Source organism: Aptenodytes forsteri, unplaced genomic scaffold (assembly GCF_000699145.1).
Source record: "Aptenodytes forsteri isolate BGI_AS27 unplaced genomic scaffold, ASM69914v1 Scaffold184, whole genome shotgun sequence".
Classification (NCBI taxonomy): domain Eukaryota; kingdom Metazoa; phylum Chordata; class Aves; order Sphenisciformes; family Spheniscidae; genus Aptenodytes; species Aptenodytes forsteri.
In genome coordinates this window covers 1334398-1354335 of record NW_008796078.1, presented here as the reverse complement: position 1 = coordinate 1354335, position 19938 = coordinate 1334398, and positions in this window count along the sequence as shown.

The window sequence follows — 19938 nt, the reverse complement described above, 5'->3', positions numbered from 1 at the left end:
AGCATGGGAAGCTGAAAAGTCCTTGACTTGGTATAAGCACTGCTTAGCAACAACTCAAACACCAGCGTGTTATCACATTATTCTCATGCTAAATCCAAAACACAGCACTGTACCAGCTACTAGGGGGAAAATTAACTCTATCCCAGCCAAAACCAGGATAGTGTGCTTTTCTGTTTCATTCATAGATTACATGAGGACTGTTTAACCTTTAGACAAAGCCTGTCCAAATAAAATGTTTTACCAAAGGAACAAAATACCAAGGAATGGGATATAACAATATTTAGAATTCCTCCACATTGCACAATCTGTGCAATACACTTTGGATGAGTCATTACCAAATGTGCATGGTAGCACTTCTTCATATTTGGAATTGTTCTTAAATCTATATACCTAATCAGCTCTTTAAACTATGCTCCAGGCATAGTGAAGTGGAAAGAAATATTAAAAAAATGCCTGCAGAGATCGAGTCTCTTGGTATTTTTGGTAAATGCACGGCATTTGCTCTTGTTGGGGCGTTCATTAGTTTGAAATGTTTGTCTTAATGCAGTTTATGAGTTATTGACAGTAAAGGAGATTCTAAAATGGCATGTTACCATGGAATATTTTTACTGTTAATATATAATAAAGAGGTAACCCTCATTAATCCAAAAGTCAAAATGCAACTTCAGATTTCTTATTTAGAAGATGATATCTTAATTGACCTCCACCTGGGAGATGACTGGGTAAAGTTCATGTGATGTTTTTGCATAAGGTGTGGCTGTCAGTTAGGTGCAGTTGGTTGTTTTGAGAACCATAGCAAAGAATTTCGGTGCGGTGAAACCATTTTTGCTGCCTTTTCACCAAAGCCCAAGTTTTCTGTTGGCTTTCTACAGCTTGGCTGGAGTGAGGCTCTCTGCCACAGTATGGCAGAGCGTCCATGAGCTTACGTACCTCTAGGCACGTAGGCAAGCAGATCTACAGGAGAGCACACTGGAGCGGGATCCTAGCTGTATGTTGTAGTGTATGTCATGAAACAACTGAGAACTCCTTGCACCACCTTTTTTACACTGGTGGGCAGGGAATGGGCACACTGTGGTCTGAAATGCTAAGTGTGGACACAACTGGCAGTCAGTACCTTGTGTCTTTAGTGAAGGAGCATTTTTGATCCCAATCTGTTTGTGAAGTAACAACTACTGTATGCAAAAGACCTAATGTGGCTGATTATGTGCTTTTTCTTCCTATTCTTTTGAATCAGCCTTGTGCAGAATCTTTGCTCAAACTCCTTCTTACTGATGTTTCACGCTTTCTGCTTTCCATTATTTGCCAATTACTAAAAGGAGGTCTCGTAACCAACGCAGCATTGAGTAGATCTTAGAACAATCAGTAGTTTCAGCAACTCTTTCTATTCTCCCTGCTTTTGTAGCTTATTATAAAAGTGTCAATCTCTCACTGCTATCTAACAAACAAACTTCTGCCCTGGATCCATTTCCTCTTGGGCAGTTTGCCAGGAATAACAAATTTAACTTCAGCTCTCAGCTTAAGAAGTTTCACTTCACTGAGTAGAGTTCAAGTACAGTCTATTACCCTGACTGAGTGATAGAGGAATCCTTTGATGTTTGCTTCTTGAGTGGCTTATACAAGCCAGGGCTTCCTGTAGGAAAAAGAACTGCAGTGGAAGGAAATACTTGATTGATCAGGTAACCTCTTCCTCTCTCTCTTATTTGAGAGTGCCCGAGTGCCCAATGACAGAATTACGCAGAAATATAAAGAGAGACTCGGCATGTGCTCCACCAGCAGAAGTCACGTATGGTTTGATGATGTTGCTCAGTTTATCAGATGAGAGGGAGCAATCCTGCTCCTGCCACCTTCCTGTGCCCCACTGCGTTCTCCCACCGCTTTCCCTGCATCAGCTCTGGTGCACCACCATGGCTTGCTCAACCTGCTTAGTTTGTAAGACTTAACAGCTGAAGTTAGGTTTTCTGCCATGCCAACGAGCTGAACTGGATAATTAGGAGGGCTCCTGCCATAGAAGGGGCTGGGCTGCGCAGGCGGCACCCGGAGTGGGAGGCACAGGGGAGAGGGGAATAACAGCATGGGGGAACAGGAGTCCTCCATCTGCAGCTGCCAGCCAGCAGGTCAGCCTGGCTGCATCACTGACCCATGGACTGGGGGGGTCTTCCAGAGCCCTTTGACCTTCAGCTGTGTCCCACTCTGAACTCTTCTGGAAGATACTGTTTTTCTCTTATGATCACCAGGGGCTAAGTTCACTTTATCACATAAACTGTTTCAGTGCCGCGTTTTGTCTCTCTATAACAAGGCACAGTGATGCTTCGTTCCCAGTGATTCTGACAAGGAAGTTGGAGGAAGAGGTAGAAGTTGGCTAGAGTGTATAGAGGAAAAATAGGGAGTGTGCATTGAAAAGGTGATCAGAGCATCGGGACTGGCTAGGAACATGGAAGAAAGGGAAGAGGTACCAGCAAACCTTGCATTGTGTAAGTTGTTTCAAGATACCCACTGTTCTTTGGTCAGTGGTCATGAACTGCTGTGCTTGATCTCCGAGCTTGTGTATTTAAAAGCTCCCTTTGTTAGCATGTCACTCACAGATAATTGCTTTTTCTGGGCCAATGTATGTTCATAACAACTTTGTCTCTCCCTGATCTTTATAACTGGGGCCACAATGCCTGTGGTGAGTGCAGCATTGCTTTCCTGTCCGTGCTGGAGCTCCTGGACACAGTACTGATTCGCAGAACTCTCTCCTTTAACCAAGGGGACAGCTGGGCAGTTTGTGAGTAGCACTGCAGTGTCAGAAGTAGCTGTGCTAATAGCTCACTATTACTGGCAGGAGAGGACATACTCCCCTTCTTAGCTCCTGGCCTTGCAATTCTGCTGTTTCCCTTGAGTTGGATGTGTTGGGTGCCTGTCAGATGATTATTGAGCTGATTCAACTCACTAACCCAAAAGAAAACTATCCCCATGTAACATTGTCACCGTTGGCTGAAAGGAGGGCATGAAGAGGTTTGGAGGAAAACAGCCTTTATTTTGCAATTAGATGTTGCAATACCTGTGGATATTGCATGTTCCACAGTGTTGCAAGAGTCCCTTGAGCAGAACTCATTGAATTTGGTTTGTAAAAGCTTCTCTTAAGTACGGGCATTGGAAGTTGTGAAATTACCCATTATTCAGTGCACGCAAAGTAACAATATATTTCCTAAATTATTTTATTAAAACTTACTTTGGATTGTGTAGAAGTGGCTTTTCCTTCAGCCATATCCGTGCCCAAGTTCTGGAGCAATTTTAATCCTGAGCGCTCTGACTCTCCTGAGCTCCTTTGTTGTATAGTTAAACACTTTAATAAGGTCTAATTTATCTGTAGAAATGCACATGTTGGAGACCTCCGTGTTTTCTCCCTTCGCAGCTCTGATGGAGCAGGCAGTTTCAGAGTACCCTCAGGATGACTGAATAAACCTGGGATTGTCTTTTTTCCCCAAGTGGTCTGCTGTTGCTATCCACCTTTCAAGATCTAGCCCCCCCCCCCCCTTCCCCCCCTCCCGAGAACTTCTGAAACTTTTTACAGTTAGCCCCAAGAGTGTCCCCTGCATAGTGGACACTGACGTTTTCCAATCAGCAATGTTATTTTTAAGCTCTGCCATGTCATCAGCTAGTCATGTATCTTACTGCTTCACAGACCCTGTGGCCTGCTTGTGCCTGCAGACAAAGCTAGCACAGGCTAGGGAGAGGGTAATTCCTCCTTTTCTGCCTGCCCCTTCCCCTCTTACATCCCAGAGGTCTATTTCTAGCTGGGAATGGGGGCTGATTTTGAAAGGGCAGGTGACTATATGTGACTATATATGACAGTGCCTTCTTGAATCCAGACACCTCTGCTGGGTCCCTTCCTCTACTGCCTGGCTTCTCTGAATCTCTCCTGTAACCCAAGGTGCTGCTTCTTCCCGCAGTGGGACTTTCGGCTCTAAAAGTGCTGTCAGCATTCTTGGGAATTATTTCAAAAGGAATTATGATTTTCCTGTTGTACGACCAAGATGTGCTTTCTTTGAAAACCCCATGCACTACACCTCATGTGGGCTGCAGAGGTCATTTTTTTGCGCTTTGGTACTCTTCCTGCCTTCCCATAGAAATGCTGCTCATCAGCTAGTTCAACATTTGTGCATTCCTTTTCTTGTCCTAGAACTCAATGGTACTCGTTTCTCAGTCTGAGGATGGATAGAGCGATGGTCCCTCACTAAATGGAAACATATTTTTCCCCTGAAGAGATTTGCTTTTATCCAACTTGTTTCTTGAAGAAAGACAAGAATGCCAGAAACAGAGATGTGAGCTGAAGCGATTTGTTTGTCTGACTGCAGGCTCACCCTTACTTCAAAGTACAGTACGGTTGTGTGGTCAGACTGTCAGGTGCACATCCTGAGTGTGAGGAAATGAAGTTTACAATGACTGCAAATGGATAAGCTTTTAAAAAAAGTTGAATTGGCCAAGTCTCAATCACGTTCCTCTTGGTACTACTCATTAAAAAACATGTTCTTACTTTCTCATGAACTCTCTTCTGGATGAAACGTTAGAATGAATTCCATTATGCTCATCCTATGCAGGTAATAAATATTGCAGGACTCCTCTGGAATAAGTAAGTGATAAAATTCTGATATCTTTGCCAAGATTCTCATTTTTGCATTCAATGAAACACATTCCAAGGTGGTGGAAAACAGAGTTTCTGGTTTGTAGAAAATTTTATTGTTGGTGGTTTTTAATTTGGTTTTGGACCTCAGTTTTTAGGATCATCAGCTTTGAAGCAGGAATCCAGGCTGGGTCCTGGCTCAACTGGCTTCTGACCTGGGGAAGGTTTGGAACAAGGTATTTCAAATTAACAGCGTTTTCTTTGGATAAATTCTGACATTTTAAAATGTCTAATACTTCATACTGCTGGTCTATTGGATTTGTTGTGCAAAAGAACCAGACTCTGTCCCAGCTGCCTGGAAACCTTGTATTTTCCCTGGGTGTGCTCAGGGAGACGCACGAGCAGGCACCTCAGCATCCCTTCTGGAAAGTCACCTCTGCACAGGCTGTGGTATCTCCCCTTGCAGCTGCAAGGCTGAAAGTGTACCTTTCGTGGCTGACTGCAGTTCCGATGGTAAACGTCAAATGTACTGACTGTTTACACTGAGAAACAAAGCAGCCCTACAGCAATAGGACTCCTAACGGCCAGCATTTCTTAACTGCCAATTTACTTCCGTAGTAACTGGGATAAGGCCTTAGGGGGAAAAAAACATGACAAGGAACATGGCAAAATATGAAGCCCCTTTTCTTTAGTAGCAGCTGCTCTCTTCCCACAGTTGGCAGTGAGGGAGCAGACATGAAGAGAGCCTGAAGCTTCTTTGTACCCAACGTGTAGCTTCGTGATTGATTTCTTCCGCTAGCAGAGGACACGTAAGAAATTCCTGCCCCAACAGATTGTTCCTGTCCCAAAGTTTTTAGCTGGCATCATGTCACAGAGCCAGTACACACGCCGCCCCACAAGCAGTTGTATCCCTCTAAGTATCCCTGTGTCCCTGGCGTGGTGAGCTGCAGCGTTGTGGCTGCTGGCGGTGTAGCTATGAGCGAAAATGCACACTCAGAGCACACCTTGGGCAGCCAACGTAGCCCGAGGGCACGGAGCCTTCCCGTCCATTGGCCAAGTAGCACTGCATGTCCTGTGTTGCTCTTGTTCATTGTTCTTGCGGGTGATCGCAGTCAGTGTGTTGAAGGGTTGGACGTTTTTCTTTAACGAGAGGAAAGAAGACTATGATAGAATCACTTGATTAAAAAAGCCCCATACGCAAGGAAGGACAGAGGGAGGAGAAGCACAGCCCTGACACCTCTCCACCAAGAATGAAAGAGGAAAATGATAGGTCCTTTGTAGGAAGGCTGCTTTTTAGGAAAGCTTTGCTGCTTTCTTATGAGTCGCTCCCACTCAGCTGGAGGGCCTTGTGTTGTCTTTTGCCCAGCACAAGAGGAAATGAAAGCATCTACCACAGAAATTATAGGCCTCACCAGCCAATGTCCATTGAGTTCAGCTTTGGGAACTTCACGTTTGTTGTGCCAGCAGCTCAGTGTGTCTCTCTCTGTATGTGCTGCTGGTAAAGGCATTACTTGTGAATTGGTTTTCATAGAATCATAGAATCATTAAGGTTGGAAAAGACCTCTAAGATCATCGAGTCCAACCATCGACCCAACACCACCATGCCCACTAAACCATGTCCCTAAGTGCCTCATCTACACATCTTTTAAATACTTCCAGGGATGGGGACTCAACCACTTCCCTGGGCAGCCTGTTCCAACGTTTAACCACTCTTTCAGTAAAGAAATTTTTGAAGAAAGACTTTCTGGGAGACTTTTTGAAGAAGACTTTCTGGCTTTTTGGGTTTTACTTTTGTGGAAAAACACCCCGCCTAAAACTTTGGAGAGAGGATGACAGAGAGGGGAGACTGAATGCAGTAGACATTTTTACATCATTATTGAACTGTTCAGAAGAGAGAGGGAATCCTGAAAGTTCTCTGATGATTTGAAACATTTTCCTTTCTGTGGAAAAGCCCTTGCGGAAGTGGATTCTGGTTTTTTGGCTGGCACTCCCCAGCAGCTGTTGCCAGCTTTCTTACAGGTCTGGTAGGAAGCGCATAGACTGTGGTGTGCTGCAGGACTGTGTGTTCCTTGACGTGTTTTGTCTCTGTGACAGTCCCCAGTTCTCATTTCAAGTTTTAAAAGTCTGCACAACGATGAAGGCTTGAGCATCACACTGCGCAAGTGCAAATGGAAACCACCTTTGTTTGACCTCCTAATGCCCACGGTCTTTGCTAATAAAGATTCACTGTGTAACTCCCCATTAAAAGTGGCAGTTGGAGGCCAAGAAGAAAATCAGTTATCCAATGTTTGAAATATCCGTTTAGCTGCTGGGAGCCACCATTTGATCTTGAGCAGGATGCTTAGATGTGTTCATTTTTAAGTGTCAGGTAGTTCGATGACTTCGTTCAGCATTTGCATTTTATGGGAGTACATGTAACCTGAAGAACCAAAGGGAAGTTTGCTATTTCCTGTAAACATTTTTATATAAAAGTGTCACATGAAAGGCTGTTGGACGAAAAAAAAATACTGTATTGTTGAGTGCCTGGAAAAAATCACTTAGGCATTATCTTAATCCTTGGCAGTAACTGTTCCAATGTATACTGTTTGTTTAAGAAATCTAGAACACTGTTCCTGAAATGACTTTCTTAGGACTCTGTGTACAGAGCCAAGTACGGGGAATCTGTGTATGGAGTAGATAGGGGAGGCTGGGGCCCTCGGGTGAGGGAGGATAGATAGAGTCTGTCCCCTTCGGGAGAGGAAGACCATGTAAGGGTGCAGAAGGATTCTGGCCATTTTACCTGGAATTTAATTCAGACCCTGTTGGGTTAGCAGTGGCATAAGCCTGTAACCAAAGCAAGTAAGCCTAAAGGTTGACGGTCATTAGGTGATTTTCCTTATACTGCAACAATATGCATTGACAGAGAATTCTCTCTCCTCATCTTCTCAAGCTCTTTAGATTGGTTGAAAGGTGTTAAACACACCACTTTTCTAGGGCTTTAATCTTTATGGGAACAGTGTTACGCTGCTCTCCTTGTGTAAATATGGTTATGCCTGGGAAAAAAAGAAGAGCAGAGAAAGAAAGAACTTGGAAAAGCCTGAAGATACCCAAATGAGACAAGCGAAAACACATTTTGGGAGGACGAGGTGTAAATCAAAGATCTTGGAAATATTCAACAGCAAATTTTGTCCTTTCAGGTGGCAAAAGGATGTTGGTCATTAATTTTGTGTTTAATCTTGTATCCTACCACAGAAATAAAAGTTGAAAGAGCGATCTCTTGCCTGACAACAGAAACAGATTGAGAATTTTGAGCCTTGATACGTCCTTAGCGGAAAATAAGTGCCAGTAAGAAACAAAAACATCCCTTTAATAGGGAAATTGGTGGCACAGGTCATCATCTATTTTGACAAGTTGTTTTCTCTTGTGTCATTTGTTGTTTTTGCTGTTATCTGTAGGAATGATCAAGGAGGCTGATATGTCATTGGAGAGCAGGAGAGAGGTCGCACATGAAGCATGTCTTCTGTACTGTCTTTAATTGAACCTTCCCTGCTGCTTTTCCAGGCTGGTGGCTTTTCTGCACAGAATTAGCTGCAGGCAGCACCTTCAGAGAAGCCAGGTTAGCATTGACAGCTTGGCTAGAGCAAAAGGCTTGAAAGATAGCAGGAGAACTGAAAACATTGATGGGGAAAAATTTTTGATAATAGTAGATGGAAAACAGATACATATAAATAGAGGAAGGCAGCCGTAAAAGGTCAGTAAAATGCATAATGGAGGAAGACAGGACACAGTCTTTCAATGTTTAAAGGACCTTCTATAAACATGTGACAGTTCCGGACACATGAGCCAGTCTCATGCAGTTAGATACTTTTCCCAGGAAACCTTTAAACTTTTTAAATGTCCTATTTTTATTTTTGTGGTGCTTTTCACAGCTGCTTATTTAAAGATCTCAGGCAGCCTGCGAGTGATGGTATTAAAGAAATATGAAGTGGCTGACAAAATGGCCAAACAGCATGACTATATTGTGTTTATTGAGACATACCTGCCCCAGTCTGTTTTTAATTCAAGAATATTTGGTTACCAGTTGCTATAGTGAAGGTCTGAGGAGGAATCAGCATCTTTCCTACCTCCTGATGCCATTGTCCCTGAAGGAGGAGGGAGAGAACACAGAGCCCCTTATTTCAAATATCCCTCTCCTGGGGCAGTCTTCTCCAAGAATTTTAAAGTCATCTCATTTATCTCTATAACCCTGGTTTCACCTTTTCCTTGAATCCTCATTGAATAATGATGGCTAATTCTTATTTACCATTTCTAATTTGTCGCTCTTTAAGTGCTTTACAGTGAAGGTCAGGATGGCTCTTTTTATTTTACCGTAGGGAAGGTGAGGTCCAAAGAGGCAAAATAGCCTTGACCCTGTGATCCTATTCATTCGGGCCCCTCTGCTGTACCTGAATGCTAGGAAGTCTTCAGAGGCTGTTTGCCCACCGTACCAGAGGAGTTGGGGAGAAAGCTCCCTCACCCCTTCTCTCCTGCTCATCAGAAGTAGCCACCTGACGTTGCAAATTGTGGTCCCTTTGGAGGCAGGACAGGTTACGTGTTGTCCTCATAAATTTTCAGATAAAAGAGATGCTGAAAATGGTGAACATGTTTAAGAGGGGAATTGGCCCCCTGGGGATACTTCCTCTGCTGTACTTTTCTTAAATGCTGTTATAGCGAAATGCCATGGGACACTTTTTTCTGTGTAAGGGAGAAGTTATATGGCTTGAAATTGTATGATATTGAATTGTCTGGGCTAAATAACAGCCAGCAACTTAAAGCCGCCTTTTTGGTCTCTGCGTATTTCCAGCATTTAAAATTTCTTTCTTTTTTTTTTTTAATCTTCTTTTATTTTTTGTGGTTTTGCTTGCTTTCCTGGTGTGTCCCTGAGCCTTCAGGAGGGATAAGAAGCAGTGCCATCTTCAGAGCTTTATTGATAGCCAGAAGTAGCAAACCAGAAGCAGTGTTAACTATCCAGTGCAGAATCATTCCTGTGTTTGAAATTTATTTTATATAACCTGGACAAGAAAGAGCTGCTAAAAGCCATGTAGAAGATAAATATAGAAGGTGCATTAAAATCATCAGTACGGTACTGAAGTCGGATATATGGCTGGGTTGTCAGAAGCTTGAGTCGCTGTTGCGTGCTCTTACAGTGGACAACTTGCTCAATGAAAGCTTGATCTGAGCCCTGTCCTGACCGCCATGCTTTGCTGCAGTAACTCTATCTAAATTCCAGTTCTTCCCTCGTAATTGCAGAACTGCCCTTTCTGGGCTTCCTTCCTGAATGCAGGACTATCATGTCCTGCTGGCTGTGGCCCACTGCACTCGGTCCCTTTGTGCACTGTGTTCAGTGCTTGGCCAAGGCGAGACTTTGATACTCCCTTGTCAATCCCTCACCTGAGAAAGTAAAGGAGGAACCATTAGTCGTAAAAGAGGAACCATTAGTCCTGGCTGTAGGAAAAGCCACAGAGATTTTAGACCAGGGTTTTTTTTTTTTTTTTTCTGATGTTGCATTTTGTGCCATACCCTTCAGGACAGAGCCAAAGTCATACAGGCAGGCACGTGAAAGCAGTTCTAAGCTTTTCCCTGTCACAGCAACTTGTCAGGGAATCTCTAATAGCTATTTTTATTCTCGCTTCAGTTGAGTCAAATCCATTCCATTCAAAATTACTGCCCTGACATTTGAACCTTTCAGGCAGACTGCCAGTGGCAGCACCTTATTTTTCTGTTGGAAAAGGAGAAAAAAAAATCGTTGACATGTAATTAACGGAACCAGATAGAATTTGAAATCTGAATGACACCCATTATTGAATAATGAGCTTCAAATCCTTTGTTACAGATCGCTTTAACATAGCAATGGTATGGGAGGATTCAGAGAGGATAGCAACTTGTTTCGCTTGAGCAGTGATCTTGTACGTAGAGAAATGCTCATGCGAGTTGTTCCGTTAAAGACATACCTCTACAGAGCAGACAAAATCTTGGACCAAAATGGCAAAACGGGGCGGGTAGGAGTGAGCCTATGCACCAGTAAGACACCAAACACATCATGGGAAATCAGAGCAAATACTTAAAAATCCCATATTTCTGTTTCCTTGCACTGCAATGAGCTCTGTGAAATCCCGCGCACCCGGGGTGCTGGGCAGGCGGTGTGCGTGGAAGGCGAGTGTGGAGCGATACGCTGTGCGTCCTGCGTGTTGCACTTACGCCGGCCTTACGGCTGTCAGATAGACAACCTGTGGGATGCCTGGGGTCTGTGACCCGCGTGCTGCGCATAATCACACTAAGAGGAAGGAGAGGGAGAAGGAGATGAAAATCTTACTTTGCATTCTTCAACTTGCTGAACCCCTGCCTGGGTGTCTGTGTATAATTTTTTTTAGAATCGGGACTGTAGAGTTCTAGACAGGTGAACTCTGTCTTGCATCTACTTTTATGAGGTATCCATCCACAAATGTGTTTCTGTCTGTATAATCGTTGTCTCTCAGAATACAAAATATTACTAATGCATACCTTCTAATTGAATACTAAGCTATAATTAATTGTTCTTTTCAATTAAGGGGGAGCTTTGATGACCTAAGATCTCAGCATATTGAAAGTAATTAATTGTAGATTAAATTAGAAGCCAAATTAGGCTTAACAAAATAAAATTCAAATTTGAGAAAATGCTTTTATGCTGTAAGGGGTAAGCTTTACATGGGGTAAATGGTTATAATTATAATTCGAATTATCTTTTTATCAGTCCCAAAATATCAAGCTTCTCTGTTACATGAAACCTAGATAAGTTTTGAAGGCATTTTGTATAGTACTATGGGGTTCAGAGGAGATAGGTAGGGGGTGTCAGGCTGACACCAGATAGAAACAAATGTAGGTTAGCTGGAATTCTAGGGCAGCTCAGAGATGTTTTAAGAAAGTGTGATTCTATAATGTTTTTAAGAAGATGAGAGAGGAAAAACAAACAAACGTTTGCCTGTTTGAATAAGACAGTCTGCAAAGATTTTGACATCAGTTTTTAGTGGTAGCTGAAAGCTGAAGGGTTTTAGGAAATTGCTGTTACAGAGCTGTCTCTGTGGGTAGAGTCAGAGGAATGTTCTTTAATGCCACATCCCAGGATCTGAGCTGACAAAGCTGGTTTCTATGCAAAATGCGTAAGACACAATCTTTTTTATGTCTTTTGTAAAAAATGACTGGACCTCTGGTAAAGTGATTGCAATGCTCCAAAAGTTCAAAGATTTGCTCCAGTTAGACCCCCTGCAACTCAGAATACTATTGAAATTTTTCTTTCTTATCTCTGGACAAATCCCCTCGCCTGAATCCAAGCCCGCCCCATGCTCTCTTGCTTCGACTCGTTCCTGATCTGAATCAGCTCCCACTCAAGCTTCTGTATTGCTTGAAGAATCTCTGTCCGTCTGGCCTGACAGGCTGCCGCCACGTATCAGGCACGCTCAGGGACTTTCCTCAGAATTAGAAAGGTACAAAATCTATTCAGTGCCTCTGCCTGTGAGGAAGCCTGTCAGCAAGCAAGATTTGGAGACAATCCAGTTAAGCATTATTGAGTCTGCTGAGACACAACTGTGTGTTTCACGGAATATCAGCAAAGGGATCCCCCCACACTTTTTGGAAAAGAAATGGCTGGGTGATTATATGACGATATGTATCCAGGCGGACCTGTCTCTGGAAAATGTGATTTGGTTTATGCTGTTGAGAAAAGTCAGGTTCCAAGATAGTTTTATCAGTGTGCTCATAATTCTATGATAAGTGTCACCCCTGACATAATCTACCTGCTCTCCTTCTTGGATCTTATTTTTGCAGGTACATTGGAGACCAATAAATTAGAGTCCAACTCAACAAACTGGGACACAACACAATGCAGTGAGCTAGTGTCACAGAATATTTGAGTATCCCACATGTTGATCCCATTGAGGTTGTAGTGAGGTGGGGGTCGGTCTCTTCTCCCAAGTAACAAGCGATAGGACGAGAGGAAATGGCCTCAAGTTGCGCCAGGGGAGGTTTAGATTGGACATGAGGAAAAATTTCTTTACTGAAAGAGTGGTTAAACATTGGAACAGGCTGCCCAGGGAAGTGGTGGAGTCCCCATCCCTGGAAGTATTTAAAAGACGTGTAGATGCGGCACTTAGGGACGTGGTTTAGTGGGCATGGTGGTGTTGGGTTGACGGTTGGACTCGAAGATCTTAGAGGTCTTTTCCAACCTCAATGATTCTATGATTCTATGATTCTATGTCCTGGGGACAGATCAGTACAAAGCTGGTTAGAGAAGTCGTTATGCACTTCAACTGTTGCAGTTTGTGTCAACTTATGCAAGAGGCAAAGGAAAGCAGCTAAAATGTAAAAGAATTAATTCACTTGTAGGAACAATTTCTGGCAGAGTCCAATAGTAAGAACTTTTACTACAGTCTTGCTTTAATACCTGACATGTTAAGTTAAAAATGCACCTTGTTTAACACATCTTTTTTATATAGGTATGTAGCTTCCAATGGAAATGGTTTTATAGCTGATGCAACCTCTTAATGGGAACAGGTTTTCTTCTAAAAAGAGAGCAGGGTAAAAATGTCTAAAATAGTGCCTTTATTAGTGCTTCATCACTGAAAACAATGATACAGTAGCTCCATGTGCTTCATGCAATTGCATATGACGTGCCCATGCTAATACTGCAAATGTCTTGGGTAGTATAGAAATACTACTGGTCTTTAAGAAGTGTGTCACCAATGAAGTGTACATTAGACAGCTGTGTTGTGTTCTGACATTAAGCTCTTTCAGTTTAATTTTTTATCTGGTCAGTTGTGGTATTCTGATGGGACTGGAGAAGATAAGGTTACAGGAAGAGGCTGATATGAGAAAACCTTATGTGCTACATTAGATTGAGTGGGTCAAACGCATGGCATTGTATATAGATAAAGAAGTCTATTCTTGTTTGTTAGCAGTTACTTTTATTATGGAGCAGAAGAAAAGATAGTGCTGCTTCATCCCTGTTTCAATCCAGTAGAAGTCCATTCCTCATCTAAGCTTTAGTGATTGTTTATTCAATCTGACATGATGTCTTTGGGAAGAATGACATAAAAGAAACGTCTGGAGAGGAAAATGCCACTTGACCTCACAGGCTTGTCCCCCCTTAAGTTTCTCTTAACCCCCAGTTTTCTGTTTTGTCACTATATCCTTTAATCCCTTCTCTCTCCATAAAAGTGCCAAGATGTCTCCAAGCCACTTAGAGTGCAGTACTTGTTTCCATGTTCTTACTTGGCAACTAATTCCATGAGTTCATTATTCTGACCCTGAGTGAAATAGTTTGAATTTCCGGTATACACAATTATTTTGGGTTATGACTTCTGACTTTTGAACCCCTCACCAGAATGTACCATTTAAATCTCTTCATCAGCTCTGAGTGCTGTTACCGGGTCAACTCAGTGTCAATATTCCTCTAACAGCATTATGCTAGTCAGAATTTCTTCCTACGTCTTCTCTTGGAACAACTGCAGCAAAATCTGGGATCTTCTGTTCAGAGGGCATGATCCTTCCACTATTATTAATGTTCTCCAGGAGTCATGGGATTGTTTACAGCATATGAGACAGTTAGGTGCTTTATGAAAAGTAAAACTGGACTCAGTAACTAATAGTCCTTGTGTATTTCACGCTCTCCGCAACTGTGCTGGACTGCATTCTGATCTCATCTGCAGCAATACAAATAGTAAGTAGCACAAGCAATTTTAGTACATGATCTGAGTGCAAAAAGAGGTATAACTTGAGAAAGCATTCAGCACTGGTATTCCTGATCTGCCGTCATTCCTCTGTCTAGTAAAAATATTCTATATGCATTTTGTTTTCAGTGTTTAAAACATCTACAATAAAAAAAGAAAGATAGCAGATATTAACTATCCGGTCACTGCACATGGAAATAGATCATCTGTTTTATTTTATTCTTTCTTTCACACATTTGGCTCTGTAGCTGTAGGAAGTAATATGATATTAAAGAGTGATTTTCCTTCCTGTTGCTTCCTCCATTTATGGTATTGATATTGTCAAGTACTCCTGTAAAATAAACTAGCAGCCCAGACCCACTTAATCCAGCCAAACGTTAGTCTACCAGTATATATCTTTAGTGAAGACCGATTTGGTGGAAGGGAGTTTAATTGAGGGTGCGAAATGGACATACGGATGGATTCCCAGCTGGAACCGTTTTGAAGTTTGTGTAAAAGCCGATGATAATCTCCTAAAATGCACTCTCAGCCAAAAAAGAGCAGAAAAGGGCTTACACCACTGAAGTGGTATTTATTTTTTATTTCCTTCCTTAGCTTACTATCAGCCATGGGAATTTACAAGCTTTCCAACAAGGCTGAAGAAATCCAGGAAACCACAATGACAGATCCACTTGAAAAGACCATTTCATGAGAGTGAGTTGAGAAAATACAAAATATTTTTTATCAGTGGCTGAAGATGTCTATTAGAAACATCACTAATAATACAAAGTCCAGTGTAGTAAAAGGAGTGTTTCTCATGCAAAGCTGGCAGACATTTGTTTGCATCAATATTTTTTTTCACATGAAAGCCATTATAAGCAATCCAGTTCTCTCAGAAATGAGTGTAAGATTACAAATTTTGGGCACATTCTTTAAATAAGCATGAAAAATGAAAAATATGTTCTTGTGAGGTTTTCTGACTATGCAAGTATCAATAGAAGAAAAGTTTGATTGTGTGAACAACATAAAGTGTTGATCAGGATAAGAAAAAATCAATAAAAGTTAAGTGAAAAGTTTGATTGTGTGAACAACATAAAGTGTTGATCAGGATAAGAAAAAAACTTATGTTCTGAATTTGTTGGGCTTGAAAATTCTTGCTTCTATTTTGGCCAGAAATAAGAGGTAGGATGAGGAAGGAAGCCTTTTTAGAAGTACACTAGTAGCCATCAGCCAAAACCAGAAAGTGCAGAGGCACACAAAATGAACAGGCAAAAAAAAGGTAAGAAATTCCTTGCAGACCTCAAAGAAACAAGTACAAAATAAAATAAAAACCCTTGGCTTGAGGTTAGGGTAAGGATTTGGTGCTATTACTCTTTATTCTTCCAATTTTTGAGGAAGATTTTTACCCCCAGAAGTTCTTTTTCTTCCCTAGGACAAATTCAGGGAGCAGAGTTTAAGAAGTCCTACTCAGGTGATTTTGAGAGAACTGACTGATACGTTCAAAAGGAGCAGAAGAGTTAGCCGCACAAAACCTTGTATTTGAAATATACGGCCACCCAGAGGAGTCAGTGCTTGCCTGCGCTGTGCCCCTCTGTGTGTGGTATTTGTTACACCTCCCACTAGTTTGAAGGATTTTTTTCTATTGGGTTAAGTTGTGCTTCTCCTCTGAGAAGTGATAATCCAGTATATCTCATCTTTGTATTGTAAACGTGCTGATTTTCATGACAGTGACATTTCTTCTACTTATTAATTCTATAGGAACTGTTCAGAGCCTGGCTTTGAGAAAGAGCGTGGTATTCGGTGCCATTTTGTGCTGCTTCCACAGAACTGTACACAAAGTCTCTCACCCGGTTACGCAAGTGTTGGCCTGAGATTGCTTGGGTGTTACCGAGAGCATACAGGTGTTGAGGCACCCGACTGCCACATTTCTGACGGGATGTGGTATGCTGGGAAGAGAGAGTCAGACATGGTGTGTGAAGGGGCTTCGCAGTGAAAGCGACTTGGCTGGACAGTCTTGCGCATATGCGCCCATCACCTAACCAGGTGGTTGGTTAGAAGTGCCTCAGCAGAAACTGCCCATGTTGACCTCCAACTTTTTCTGCTCCAGAGACCTCCCTATCCCCACCTCCCACTGTTCCTCCACCTGCACCAGAAACTCAAAGCTCTTCTCTGCCCCTTTCCCACTGTTCATCTTCCCACAACCCTTCTCATCCTGGTGGGCCGGGGAGGGAGTGGAGTACACCGTGTTACTCCTCCGCCTTGGGCTCAGAGCCAGTTCAGAAGAACAATTTGTGTACGTATTGAGACTGGGCAGTAGAGGAGTTCTGGGCAAGCAAAATCATCTTCTCCCTTCCATTTCTAGACAAAATTCTGGGGCAGTGTGGTAGTCCGGTGCAGAGCTGTAATCAGTGTCTTTATTTGTCCCACAAACTATTATTATGGGTTGAGATGGAGAAAGAAATTTGCCAGAGTGATTCTCAGATCACAAGCTGAGCTTCCAAAGCAAGCAAAATAAAATAAAATGAGCACAATTTATGTGGAAATCAGTAAGATACAAACAGTGTGGAATCTCCAGTGTAGTGCTAGTGGGAATAGCCAAACTATTGTAGTTAGTGAGGTACTGCTGTATATCTGAGCATGTGGATTTTAGATTGCTTCTGGAAAATGCTCTTTGTCAGCTATGCTATACTTTTTTCACGCTTTGCGGAGTCCTCTGCTTAGTCTACTTTAGTCTCATGAACAGAAGTTTCCTTGACTGCTGCCTGCAGGTGATAACAGTATCACACGAAAACAATATATGGGCAGTGATGCCCATCCCGAGTATGTTTTTTTGGAGTAGAGATTCATTTAGAACAAGGTTTTGGTGCAAATGAAGGTGTATGGGTCCACACTCTCCAGACTATTAGCTGGCTTTTTCAAGAGGCTTTTTTTGCTGGATTCCGCGGCATGGTTTCTAGTACGTTCAACACCAAGAGCTATTAATTTAATAGGATTGAGATTGTTTCCCATAACACAGTGCTCCACTGTTTCCTTGTGAAAAATAATCCTGTGGGTTTTTTGTAGGTTACATGCAGTCCTCAAGATTTTGTAATTTCTTTGGAAGATGCCTACAATTATCAACTAACTTCAGGCTTAATTAGCTTATTAGCTTGTCTTGTAACTCTGCCTGCCCTTTAAAGTTTCAGCTTTTTTCCAAATGTTGCCCAGAGTGTCATTTTGTACTTATTTCAATTTTGTGGATGCTTGGTGATGAGTTCTTCTTGGTTTTGAATCTAGTTTAAATAACTATGCCTATATAGAACCTAGTTTGTATAAAATATCGTACTGGCACCAATGTAAACAGAGCTGAAATGGCTAGCAGGCCACAGCATAATAAATCAGAATGGTTAGTCATCCTTCTGGGGCACAGATGAGTCAAGCTCAGGTCAAGACACTTCTGGGAAAACTAGGTAGCTGGTAAATGTATTACCAGCTGACTATCAAAGTCCCAGTGCCATACCAGGAAATATCCCTGACTTGGGCAATTCTTCTCTTCCTGCAACGACAGAAGCAAACCAACTGCTTAACAACTCTTTCTCCTTCCTTCTATTCCTTGCTACCAGTTTTGGCAAGCCAAACAAATTGTTTCTCCATGACATTCTCTGTATTTGTGGGCTAACAACAAAGCTTTTTATTAGGTGAAACACTATCTGCAATGTAACATGCAGCCTTTTTTTCTTCTAGTAGACAAGAGGCAGGGTTACCTCGTGATCTTTTAACATTTATTTCTTTAATCATGTTTTACTGGACCTTGTTTGAGAAGAGAGATTGTCATTTCAGAATAAAGCAGGAGCATTTTCTTTTACTGTACCACATTCTACCATGATGTGCAGAATTAAAGCCTGTGCTCCCACCTGAGTAAAGATGACATAGTTCGCTCCATTACTGGGATGTGAAACCAAAAAAACCACCTGTTCTCATCAATATCTCTTCCTTTTCATACTGGTAGTTAAGGGGAGACTTGAAATGCCCTGTTGGGGCTGAGCACTGACACCTCAAGGTAAAGATGTTTCTTAATCTGAGCTGGAAACATCCACGGCTCCTTTTTATTTTGATAGGCGGAGCTGATCAGCAGATCCACAAGGCCCTTTGCCTGTTTATTTTGTTTTTATAAGTAACTACTCTCCAAATAAAACATAAACTCCTTCTATCTTAGCCTTTTTCATATCATCTTATTTTAGATGTCCCTAGATATGCCACAAACAGGGATGGCCTTGGTGATTTGTTCATGACCTCACCAGGGATGAATTTACTAGGGAGTCTGTTAGTTGCCTCTTCTCCCTCCCTTCCATCTGCCTGTGCCTATTAGCCCTTCTCAGTACAACGTGTCAGCCAGGACCTGTTAAACATCGTGGCTGGATCCAGGTCTGATCTAATCATTCGCCTCCGTCATTCATGCTGCTGAAGCTTTGGGCTCTAACCTCATTCCAATGTGCTGTCTTTATCTTGGGTGTACCTGTGTGTCAGAGGTGTAGTACCATCCAGAGATTTGGGATGAACAGAGCTGATGGGAGTGGAACTGTCTGGAAATGTTCCAGTGACGCCAAGGTCTACAAACACAGATCTGTTGAGGCTAAAATGTTTGGAATTACATGCATTTTTGCTGAATTGCTGCAGCTTTGCTAAAGAATATAATCTTGCATCTGGCATATGGCTATCTTGGGAACGTGATCTCAATGCCTCTTGGAGCCTCAGGTCTCAGCTGACCGATAGCGGCCTGCCCTGCGTCAGGAGACTTTGGGAACTCAGCAGAGGAGCAGCCCATCTAGGGGATGTGCTCTGAAAGGTGGGTTCCTTGTGTTTGGTGCTCTTTCCAGTTTCGGAGCTGTAGATCTCAGAGGTTCCAGATACTCAGCCTCACATGTGTGAGTATATTCTTTAGCAAAGTCCTGTACAGTGCCAAAACAAGGAACTGAACACGTTCCTGTTCCTGCAGTGTGTGATCTTCTTTGTCTTTGCTTCTTCGAATTCCACTAGGACAGACATTTATATAAAGAGTTATTGTGACTCCGAATTTTACCAGTGAATATATATATTTCAGAATTTGTGTTCTGTGAGCCGTATCAGTCTTAAAGTTTGCTTTTGAATGAAAGGCTCATTTAACTTACCAACACAATGTGAGCGATGCACCCGTCCTCTCTTACAGTGAAGGAGTTGCAGCTGAAGACATATATCTGACATTCGTTTTGACTCTTTGCTGTTTGAGATGTAGACCTATGTACATCTTTCATGATACATCTGAGAATTTTGCAACGTGTGGACAACTTGCAGACACGGAAAAAAATCGTCAAATGATTTAGTTAGATCCAGTCTGTACATGCCAGTGATGTTCAGGTAATAAATAACTTTGCGCAAACAGATAAAATTATCTACAATGCAATGTATTTGTATACATAGCCCCTCATTGCTGTTTTGGTCACTTATCTACCTTGACCAGAGCCACACTTTCTAAACCTATGAAAAACTTGAATTAGTTTCAGAAAAGAAAAAAGGTTTTGTCACAACAGAGTTTGATTATTCCACTCTGGTAGATACCACAAAGGATTTGATATTGCTGGGTTAGGTAAGTGTGGTTCTTAGGTTCTTCTGAGTGATCTT